An 11,881-nucleotide genomic window follows, 5' to 3' on the forward strand; every position below is an offset into this window, starting at 1 on the left:
TCACATTATCACTAACGTTAGACCCCTCACAGAACACCAGTTCACATTATCACTAACGTTAAACCCATCACAGAACACCAGTTCACATTATCACTAACGTTAGACCCATCACAGAACACCAGTTCACATTATCACTAACGTTAGACCCCTCACAGAACACCAGTTCACATTATCACTAACGTTAGACCCCTCACAGAACACCAGTTCACATTATCACTAACGTTAGACCCCTCACAGAACACCAGTTCACATTATCACTAACGTTAGACCCCTCACAGAACACCAGTTCACATTATCACTAACGTTAGACCCATCACAGAACACCAGTTCACATTATCACTAACGTTAGACCCCTCACAGAACACCAGTTCACATATCACTAACGTTAGACCCCTCACAGAACACCAGTTCACATTATCACTAACGTTAGACCCATCACAGAACACCAGTTCACATTATCACTAACGTTAGACCCATCACAGAACACCAGTTCACATTATCACTAACGTTAGACCCATCACAGAACACCAGTTCACATTATCACTAACGTTAGACCCATCACAGAACACCAGTTCACATTATCACTAACGTTAGACCCCTCACAGAACACCAGTTCACATTATCACTAACGTTAGACCCATCACAGAACACCAGTTCACATTATCACTAACGTTAGACCCCTCACAGAACACCAGTTCACATTATCACTAACGTTAGACCCATCACAGAACACCAGTTCACATTATCACTAACGTTAGACCCATCACAGAACACCAGTTCACATTATCACTAACGTTAGACCCCTCACAGAACACCAGTTCACATTATCACTAACGTTAGACCCCTCACAGAACACCAGTTCACATTATCACTAACGTTAGACCCCTCACAGAACACCAGTTCACATTATCACTAACGTTAGACCCCTCACAGAACACCAGTTCACATTATCACTAACGTTAGACCCATCACAGAACACCAGTTCACATTATCACTAACGTTAGACCCCTCACAGAACACCAGTTCACATTATCACTAACGTTAGACCCATCACAGAACACCAGTTCACATTATCACTAGCGTTAGACCCCTCACAGAACACCAGTTCACATTATCACTAACGTTAGACCCCTCACAGAACACCAGTTCACATTATCACTAACGTTAGACCCATCACAGAACACCAGTTCACATTATCACTAACGTTAGACCCATCACAGAACACCAGTTCACATTATCACTAACGTTAGACCCATCACAGAACACCAGTTCACATTATCACTAACGTTAGACCCATCACAGAACACCAGTTCACATTATCACTAACGTTAGACCCATCACAGAACACCGGTTCACATTATCACTAACGTTAGACCCATCACAGAACACCGGTTCACATTATCACTAACGTTAGACCCCTCACAGAACACCGGTTCACATTATCACTAACGTTAGACCCCTCACAGAACACCAGTTCACATTATCACTAACGTTAGACCCCTCACAGAACACCAGTTCACATTATCACTAACGTTAGACCCATCACAAAACACCAGTTCACATTATCACTAACGTTAGACCCATCACAAAACACCAGTTCACATTATCACTAACGTTAGACCCCTCACAGAACACCAGTTCACATATCACTAACGTTAGACCCATCACAGAACACCAGTTCACATTACCACTAACGTTAGACCCCTCACAGAACACCAGTTCACATTATCACTAACGTTAGACCCCTCACAGAACACCAGTTCACATTATCACTGACGTTAGACCCATCACAGAACACCAGTTCACATTATCACTGACGTTAGACCTATCACAGAACACCAGTTCACATTATCACTAACGTTAGACCCCTCACAGAACACCAGTTCACATTATCACTAACGTTAGACCCATCACAGAACACCAGTTCACATTATCACTAACGTTAGACCCATCACAGAACATCAGTTCACATTATCACTAACGTTAGACCCCTCACAGAACACCAGTTCACATTATCACTAACGTTAGACCCCTCACAGAACACCAGTTCACATTATCACTAACGTTAGACCCCTCACAGAACACCAGTTCACATTATCACTAACGTTAGACCCCTCACAGAACACCAGTTCACATTATCACTAACGTTAGACCCCTCACAGAACACCAGTTCACATTATCACTAACGTTAGACCCATCACAAAACACCAGTTCACATTATCACTAACGTTAGACCCATCACAAAACACCAGTTCACATTATCACTAACGTTAGACCCCTCACAGAACACCAGTTCACATATCACTAACGTTAGACCCCTCACAGAACACCAGTTCACATTATCACTAACGTTAGACCCCTCACAGAACACCAGTTCACATTATCACTGACGTTAGACCCATCACAGAACACCAGTTCACATTATCACTGACGTTAGACCTATCACAGAACACCAGTTCACATTATCACTAACGTTAGACCCCTCACAGAACACCAGTTCACATTATCACTAACGTTAGACCCCATCACAGAACACCAGTTTACATTATCACTAACGTTAGACCCATCACAGAACACCAGTTCACATTATCACTAGCGTTAAACCCCTCACAGAACACCAGTTCACATTATCACTAACGTTAGACCCCTCACAGAACACCAGTTCACATTATCACTAACGTTAGACCCCTCACAGAACACCAGTTCACATTATCACTAACGTTAGACCCCTCACAGAACACCAGTTCACATTATCACTAACGTTAGACCCCTCACAGAACACCAGTTCACATTATCACTAACGTTAGACCCCTCACAGAACACCAGTTCACATTATCACTAACGTTAGACCCCTCACAGAACACCAGTTCACATTATCACTAACGTTAGACCCATCACAGAACACCAGTTCACATTATCACTAACGTTAGACCCATCACAAAACACCAGTTCACATTATCACTAACGTTAGACCCCTCACAGAACACCAGTTCACATTATCACTAACGTTAGACCCCTCACAGAACACCAGTTCACATTATCACTAACGTTAGACCCCTCACAGAACACCAGTTCACATTATCACTAACGTTAGACCCCTCACAGAACACCAGTTCACATTATCACTAACGTTAGACCCCTCACAGAACACCAGTTCACATTATCACTAACGTTAGACCCCTCACAGAACACCAGTTCACATTATCACTAACGTTAGACCCCTCACAGAACACCAGTTCACATTATCACTGACGTTAGAGCCATCACAGAACACCAGTTCACATTATCACTAACGTTAGACCCATCACAGAACACCAGTTCACATTATCACTAATGTTAGACCCATCACAGAACACCAGTTCACATTATCACTAACGTTAGACCCCTCACAGAACACCAGTTCACATTATCACTAACGTTAGACCCCTCACAGAACACCAGTTCACATTATCACTAACGTTAGACCCATCACAAAACACCAGTTCACATTATCACTAACGTTAGACCCCTCACAGAACACCAGTTCACATTATCACTAACGTTAGACCCATCACAGAACACCAGTTCACATTATCACTAGCGTTAAACCCCTCACAGAACACCAGTTCACATTATCACTAACGTTAGACCCATCACAGAACACCAGTTCACATTATCACTAACGTTAGACCCATCACAGAACACCAGTTCACATTATCACTGACGTTAGACCCATCACAGAACACCAGTTCACATTATCACTAACGTTAGACCCATCACAGAACACCAGTTCACATTATCACTAACGTTCGACCCCCCACAGAACACCAGTTCACATTATCACTAACGTTAGACCCCTCACAGAACACCAGTTCACATTATCACTAACGTTAGACCCCATCACAGAACACCAGTTCACATTATCACTAACGTTAGACCCATCACAGAACACCAGTTCACATTATCACTAACGTTAGACCCATCACAGAACACCAGTTCACATTATCACTAACGTTAGACCCATCACAGAACACCAGTTCACATTATCACTAACGTTAGACCCATCACAGAACACCAGTTCACATTATCACTAACGTTAGACCCCTCACAGAACACCAGTTCACATTATCACTAACGTTAGACCCATCACAGAACACCAGTTCACATTATCACTAACGTTAGACCCATCACAGAACACCAGTTCACATTATCACTAACGTTAGACCCCTCACAGAACACCAGTTCACATTATCACTAACGTTAGACCCCTCACAGAACACCAGTTCACATTATCACTAACGTTAGACCCCTCACAGAACACCAGTTCACATTATCACTAACGTTAGACCCCTCACAGAACACCAGTTCACATTATCACTAACGTTAGACCCCTCACAGAACACCAGTTCACATTATCACTAACGTTAGACCCATCACAGAACACCAGTTCACATTATCACTAACGTTAGACCCCTCACAGAACACCAGTTCACATTATCACTAACGTTAGACCCATCACAGAACACCAGTTCACATTATCACTAGCGTTAAACCCCTCACAGAACACCAGTTCACATTATCACTAACGTTAGACCCATCACAGAACACCAGTTCACATTATCACTAACGTTAGACCCATCACAGAACACCAGTTCACATTATCACTAACGTTAGACCCATCACAGAACACCAGTTCACATTATCACTAGCGTTAAACCCCTCACAGAACACCAGTTCACATTATCACTAACGTTAGACCCCTCACAGAACACCAGTTCACATTATCACTAACGTTAGACCCCTCACAGAACACCAGTTCACATTATCACTAACGTTAGACCCCTCACAGAACACCAGTTCACATTATCACTAACGTTAGACCCCTCACAGAACACCAGTCTGACCCTTTGAGTGAAAGGATTTAACTTAATACTGCAATCCCCTGACTTTAAGTCATTCTAAAATGTTTATTAATTTGACAACTAGTAATTTATCATTCTTTAAAAAAATAAAAAAAGCTTTAGCATAAATGCATTTTGTGGGTTTTAACAGACCAGCTTACAAATGTAATGATGCATCAATAAATTATATATTCATTATCTACTAATGGTTTGATCACCATTTGTTCACGATTAACAATTGTTTATTGAGATAATGGTACACTGAGATTTCAGTGATTAATAATATATTAACTAGTAACTTAACCATTTACTAAGGATCTGTTTGGTTATTTTATGATATGCTATTTTTTAAAGATAACTTACAGAATTGCAAAATGTTATCATATTACTTTTATGAATGTATAGTCATGATTTGTAAATGATTAGTTTATCATTATCTAATAACTTGCAAATAATGTATAACTGAATCTACAAAATATACAAAAAAGTAACAATTTAGTAACATTTATGAAATGCATTGTCATGTTTTGTAAATCATTAGTTCATTATTAACTAATAAACTGTAAATTACTTATAACTTAATCTACTTAATATATGTGAAGTAATTAACAAATCACTCATTAATCATTAATGAACACGTAGTCATGTTTCATTAATCATTAGTTAATAATTTACTAATCACTTGTAAATGACTTGTAACAGAATTTACAAAACATTCATAAAATTTTACCAAACTTTCTTTAAATGTATGTGAAAACAAACTTTGTTTAATAAAAACATTCCCCTGATCTTATGTATGTCACGGTTATACAAAGCACATCGTTTTCGAACATTTTCACTTCAAAAACACACAAACCCCCCTGACAGTCATAAATGCCTTTAGACGGGGATAGTGTCTGATCATAAACAGATGTCCAAAACTGTTTTTTAATTTATTTTGTTTTATATAAAACAGGTTATGATAAGCCAGAAATCCTTCAAATTGGACACAAGCTCTTTCAAATCTTAAAATATATTTCTGGGTCAAAGCAACTCAAAATGATGAAGCATGTCAAAATAACAAAATTAGTAAGATTTTTATAAAAACAAAGGTTCACATTGTAAACTAATAAGCCTAATTTTCCTTTAATGTAATTTATTATTTTACATAAACTATTATGTTTTTTGCTCAAATGTATTATAATGTAAATACTGTTTTACATTATGAGCTGTATTAAGATCTGTGATTACATTATAAGTTGCCCCAGTGTGATTATAATGTAATACATTTCTCATACATACTCATTATGTTTTGATAATTATATTGAGCATTTTATTCAATAATAATAATCCATTACTTTTAATAATTATATTGTGTGTAGTTTTTACACAGAGTTGCTTCACTCACTTATAAAATTGAGAAAATACAATTCACTCAATTTTGGCTTCATGATCTCAAAAATGTCACTATGTGTTAAGTTGTTAGAGTTTGATGTATATACGAACATTTCCTTTTGACTGTTGGGATTTTGAAATACTTATAATAATAAATGCTTTAAAATATGTTGTTGTTTCTTTCCCTTCAATAAAGATTTGTTTCCAAAAGAAAGAAAGAATGGCAACTGATCTATTTTGCCTCTTTGCATCCAGCTGCAACACAGATGCACCAGGTTTCACAATCAAGTGTGAGAGTGTGAGACCAGACAGACGCTGCCAAAAGTAACATGTGCCAAACATCTTTCCAAACTTGCAATGAGAAGTGTTTACAAATCTGTTGTCCAACAAAAGAGAACATTAAATTAAGTGTTTGCTTCACAAAATCACAGAATGAGGCAGAAATTATATTATTTTTAGTGGTGGGCCGTTATCGGCGTTAACAATCTGCGTTAACGTGAGACTCTTAACGGGCGATAAAAAAAATAACGCTGTTAATCTATTCTCAGGAGCACTGCAGCGGCTGCATCAAAATACGGAACACTGCAGTGGCTGCATCAAAATGGTGGAGCACTGCAGCGGCAGTATCAAATTGTGTAGCACTGGAGGGGCAGCATCAAATTACGGAGCACTGGAGGGGCAGCATCAAATTATGGAGCACTGGAGGGGCAGCATCAAATTATGGAGCACTGGAGGGGCAGCATCAAACTGTGGAGCACTGGAGGGGGCAGCATCGAAATAGAAGAAGCACTGCAGCGGCAGCATCGAAATAGGAGGAGCACTGCAGCATCAAATTGGTGGACCACTGCTGCATCAAATTGGTGGAGCACTGCAGTGGCAGCATCGATATAGGAGGAGCACTGCAGCATCAAATTGCAGCGCACTGCAGCATCAAATTGGTGGAGCACTGCAGTGGCAGCATCGAAATAGAAGGAGCACTGCAGCGGCAGCATCGAAATAGGACGAGCACTGCAGCATCAAATTGGTGGAGCACTGCAGCGGCTGCATCAAATTGCGGATCAATGCAGTGGAAGCATCAAAATAGGAGGAGCACTGCAGCTGCATCGTCAAATTGCGGATCACTGTAGTGGCAGCATCAAATAGGAGGAGCACTGCGGAGGCAGCATTAAATAGCAGGAGCACTGCAGCGGCAGCATTAAATAGGAGGAGCACTGCAGTGGCAGCATTAATAGCAGGAGCACTGCAGTGGCAGCATTAATAGGAGGAGCACTGCAGTGGCAGCATTAAATAGCAGCACTGCAGCGGCAGCATTAAATAGCAGCACTGCAGCGGCAGCATTAAATAGCAGGAGCACTGCAGCGGCAGCATTAAATAGCAGGAGCACTGCAGCGGCAGCATTAAATAGCAGGAGCACTGCAGCGGCAGCATTAAATAGGAGGAGCACTGCAGCGGCATCATTAAATAGCAGGAGCACTGCAGCGGCAGCATTAAATAGGAGGAGCACTGCAGCAGCATCATTAAATAGCAGGAGCACTGCAGCGGCAGCATTAAATAGGAGGAGCACTGCAGCGGCAGCATTAAATAGCAGGAGCACTGCAGCGGCAGCATTAAATAGGAGGAGCACTGCAGCGGCAGCATTAATAGGAGGAGCACTGCAGTGGCAGCATTAAATAGCAGGAGCACTGCAGTGGCAGCATTAATAGCAGGAGCACTGCAGCGGCAGCATTAATAGGAGGAGCACTGCAGCGGCAGCATTAAATAGCAGGAGCACTGCAGTGGCAGCATTAATAGCAGGAGCACTGCAGCGGCAGCATTAATAGGAGGAGCACTGCAGCGGCAGCATTAAATAGGAGGAGCACTGCAGTGGCAGCATTAAATAGCAGGAGCACTGCAGTGGCAGCATTAATAGCAGGAGCACTGCAGCGGCAGTATTAATAGCAGGAGCACTGCAGCGGCAGCATTAAATAGGAGGAGCACTGCAGCGGCAGCATTAAATAGGAGGAGCACTGCAGCGGCAGCATTAAATAGCAGGAGCACTGCAGCGGCAGCATTAAATAGCAGGAGCACTGCAGCGGCAGCATTAAATAGGAGGAACACTGCAGTGGCAGCATTAAATAGGAGGAGCACTGCAGCGGCAGCATTAAACAGGAGGAGCACTGCAGTGGCAGCATTAAATAGGAGGAGCACTGCAGCGGCAGCATTAAACAGGAGGAGCACTGCAGCGGCAGCATTAAACAGGAGGAGCACTGCAGCGGCAGCATTAAATAGGAGGAGAACTGCAGCGGCAGCATTAAACAGGAGGAGCACTGCAGCGGCAGCATTAAATAGGAGGAGAACTGCAGAAGCAGCATCAAATAGGAGGAGCACTGCAGCGGCAGCATTAATAGGAGGAGCACTGCAGCGGCAGCATTAATAGGAGGAGCACTGCAGCGGCAGCATTAAATAGCAGGAGCACTGCAGCGGCAGCATTAAATAGGAGGAGCACTGCAGTGGCAGCATTAAATAGGAGGAGAACTGCAGAAGCAGCATCAAATAGGAGGAGCACTGCAGCGGCAGCATTAAACAGGAGGAGCACTGCAGCGGCAGCATTAAATAGGAGGAGAACTGCAGAAGCAGCATCAAATAGGAGGAGCACTGCAGCGGCAGCATTAATAGGAGGAGCACTGCAGAAGCAGCATCAAGACACTTTTGGGCTACAGAGAAGGAGCACTGGACTGGTGCTCAGCGGTCCAAAGTACTTTTTTCGGATGAAAGCAAATTTTGCATGTCATTTGGAAATCAAGGTGCCAGAGTCTGGAGGAAGACTGGGGAGAAGGAAATGCCAAAATGCCTGAAGTCAAGTCCCCACAGTCAGTGATGGTCTGGGGTGCCATGTCAGCTGCTGGTGTTGGTCCACTGTGTTTTATCAAGGGCAGGGTCAATGCAGCTCGCTATCAGGAGATTTTGGAGCACTTCATGCTTCCATCTGCTGAAAAGCTTTATGGAGATGAAGATTTAATTTTTCAGCATGACCTGGCACCTGCTCACAGTGCCAAAACCACTGGTAAATGGTTTACTGACCATGGTATTACTGTGCTCAATTGGCCTGCCAACTCTCCTGACCTGAACCCCATAGAGAATCTGTGGGATATTGTGAAGAGAAAGTTGAGAGACGCGAGACCCAACACTCTGGATGAGCTTAAGGCCGCTATCGACGCATCCTGGGCCTCCAGAACACCTCAGCAGTGCCACAGGCTGATCGCCTCCATGCCACGCCGCACTGAAGCAGTCATATTTGAAGGTTTACCTTTTTTGTATTAAAAACACTTTTCTTTTATTGGTCGGATGAAATAGGCGAATTTTTTGAGATAGGAATTTTGGGTTTTCATGAGCTGTATGCCAAAATCATCAGTATTAAAACAATAAAAGACCTGAAATATTTCAGTTGGTGTTCACTGAATCTAAAATATATGAAAGTTTAATTTTTATCATTACATTATGGAAAATAATGAACTTTATCACAATATGCTAGATTTTTGAGGAGGACCTGTAGTTAGATGTATTTAACAGAGAATAAAAGCCAGAAAGAACAGAAATATTGGAAGCATGGACAGAAGAAGCCATACTCACCTGTGGGAGGAGGAAAGGTAACAGTCACTATCGAAGAGGCCGTGGAACTAATGTCTGTGGCCGCGATAATGCCGGACTGAATGAGCGGCGGATGTGATAGCTACGGCAGCTGGAATCGTGCAGTTCGTGCAGTTGTTTGTGTTGATGTCTGTGTGTTGCTGGGAGAACGCTGAATGCAGCGTGAGAGTTTTGGTGAGAACACACAAGCAGATCATGAAGTTGTGCTTTTGAATTCCTCTGGGATAAATGGAAAACCCGCGATGGATAACGCTTGCCTGAGCACGTTGACGGACCATTTCTCAGCAGGAGGTACAAGGCTTAACGTTACTGCTGAAGAGGATGATGTTGATGATGATGAAGGCCTCGATGCATCACGACGAGGATCGACTGAGCCCCGTGATGATTCTAGATGTAGGAAGAGAGAGGTCTTTTTAAGCGAGGTGTTTCTGCGGGCTGTTGGGGAGCGGAGAGAGCGGCGGTCTGGCGATCAACAGGTGAAATGAGCAGCGAAGTCAGTCAAGCAGAATTGGGCAGGCCAAATGCTGCAGGAATTAAAAACGGGAAGAGGTAAGCTGCTGGTTTTATACCTTGGTATTAATTGACAGATTAGATGGACGTACTCCTCCCGAAATTAAGTTTATTAACTTCACTCATTGTCAGTCGGAAATGGAGCCAATCATCAGGTAGGCCTAAACAAGCTGCTCTCATGGACACATATCATGTTCCAGGCTGTTCAGGAGACGTGAGGACTTTTCTAACCTTCCCACAGATGCCAACAGTCATGGTTGATGTTTATAATCTGATACCACACAATTTAATTCAAGATCCTTCGTTTGTTCGGCCCATTTCAAGCAAACTTCGCTCAGCGTCTTAAACTGAAGAAAGTGGCAACTATATTCATGCAAGGAGCAGCGTTTTTATCCACTTATTGATTGTTTAAACAATTTCTGATTAAACTGAAAGTTTCTTAGAGAGACAGCATTGTCTAGATAACGCGAGATGCTAGTACAGTAACAATAGGAAACACCAAGGACCATACCAAACTAAATAGTGTGTCTAATGACAAAGGGGAATATTATTACAAAATACAACCGTAGATACTTCGCTTACAGATCGTTCACTCGATCCTTCTAGCAAACGTCACCTTTTCCACCATATAAGTTAAAACGATAATCATTTGACAAGTCTATTCATTTTGTAAAAATATAAGTTATATATTTATATTTTTGAGAGCTGAAGTATGGTGTTTCCTCTGATGTTTTTGCCTATTTGTATTTCAGATTAGGCGACATCACAGTCACTGCGTAACGTCAGCCTACATTGTGACTAACGTTATTTAAACATGCAATATCGCTGACGAAAAAAGATGTCAAAGTCTAAAATGTAGACTGAATGACACTTTAAGCAGAACATCTCAAATGGAGATTGATGAAATGCAGTTTACTTGTTTATTGGTGTTTTCAGATCGTCTGTGCACAAGAGAGAGAGAGAGAGAGAGAGCTTGTGTGCATATGGTTGCCAGATTGGACATGTTTAGGTAAAAACCGGAGAGTATACGTGTTTCTTTTCACAGAAAAGCTCTGTTTAGGGGATTTAATTACTGAAATCTGGCAACCGCACAAACTCTTTCTCGTGCGCAGATGATCTGAAAATGTTTTGCTTAAAGTTTCATTTTGTCGGTCTTTGTTCTGTCAGGACGGTCAGGACTCACGAGCCACTTCACTGAACTGTTGTGAGCTGCTGAAATAAGCCAATCAGAGCAGAGCTCAACATTAATATCCATGACTCTTCCAAATAAGGCAAAACAGCATTACATCCTAGGGACAATTTATAGAGTTGTAAATGGACCTGTAAAACTGCATCTGGACAAATGTTGCCCTTACATAAGCAACATACCCTCTATGTAGATATCAGAGAACAATTTAATTGAAGTTTCATAAACTAATTTCGGGAGAAGCACGCGCAGACAATTAAATCTAACTAAACACAGGTGGAGCAGGCTCAGATAATTAACCTAA

Source organism: Pseudorasbora parva, chromosome 5 (genome assembly GCF_024679245.1).
Source record: "Pseudorasbora parva isolate DD20220531a chromosome 5, ASM2467924v1, whole genome shotgun sequence".
NCBI classification, from domain to species: Eukaryota; Metazoa; Chordata; class Actinopteri; order Cypriniformes; family Gobionidae; genus Pseudorasbora; species Pseudorasbora parva.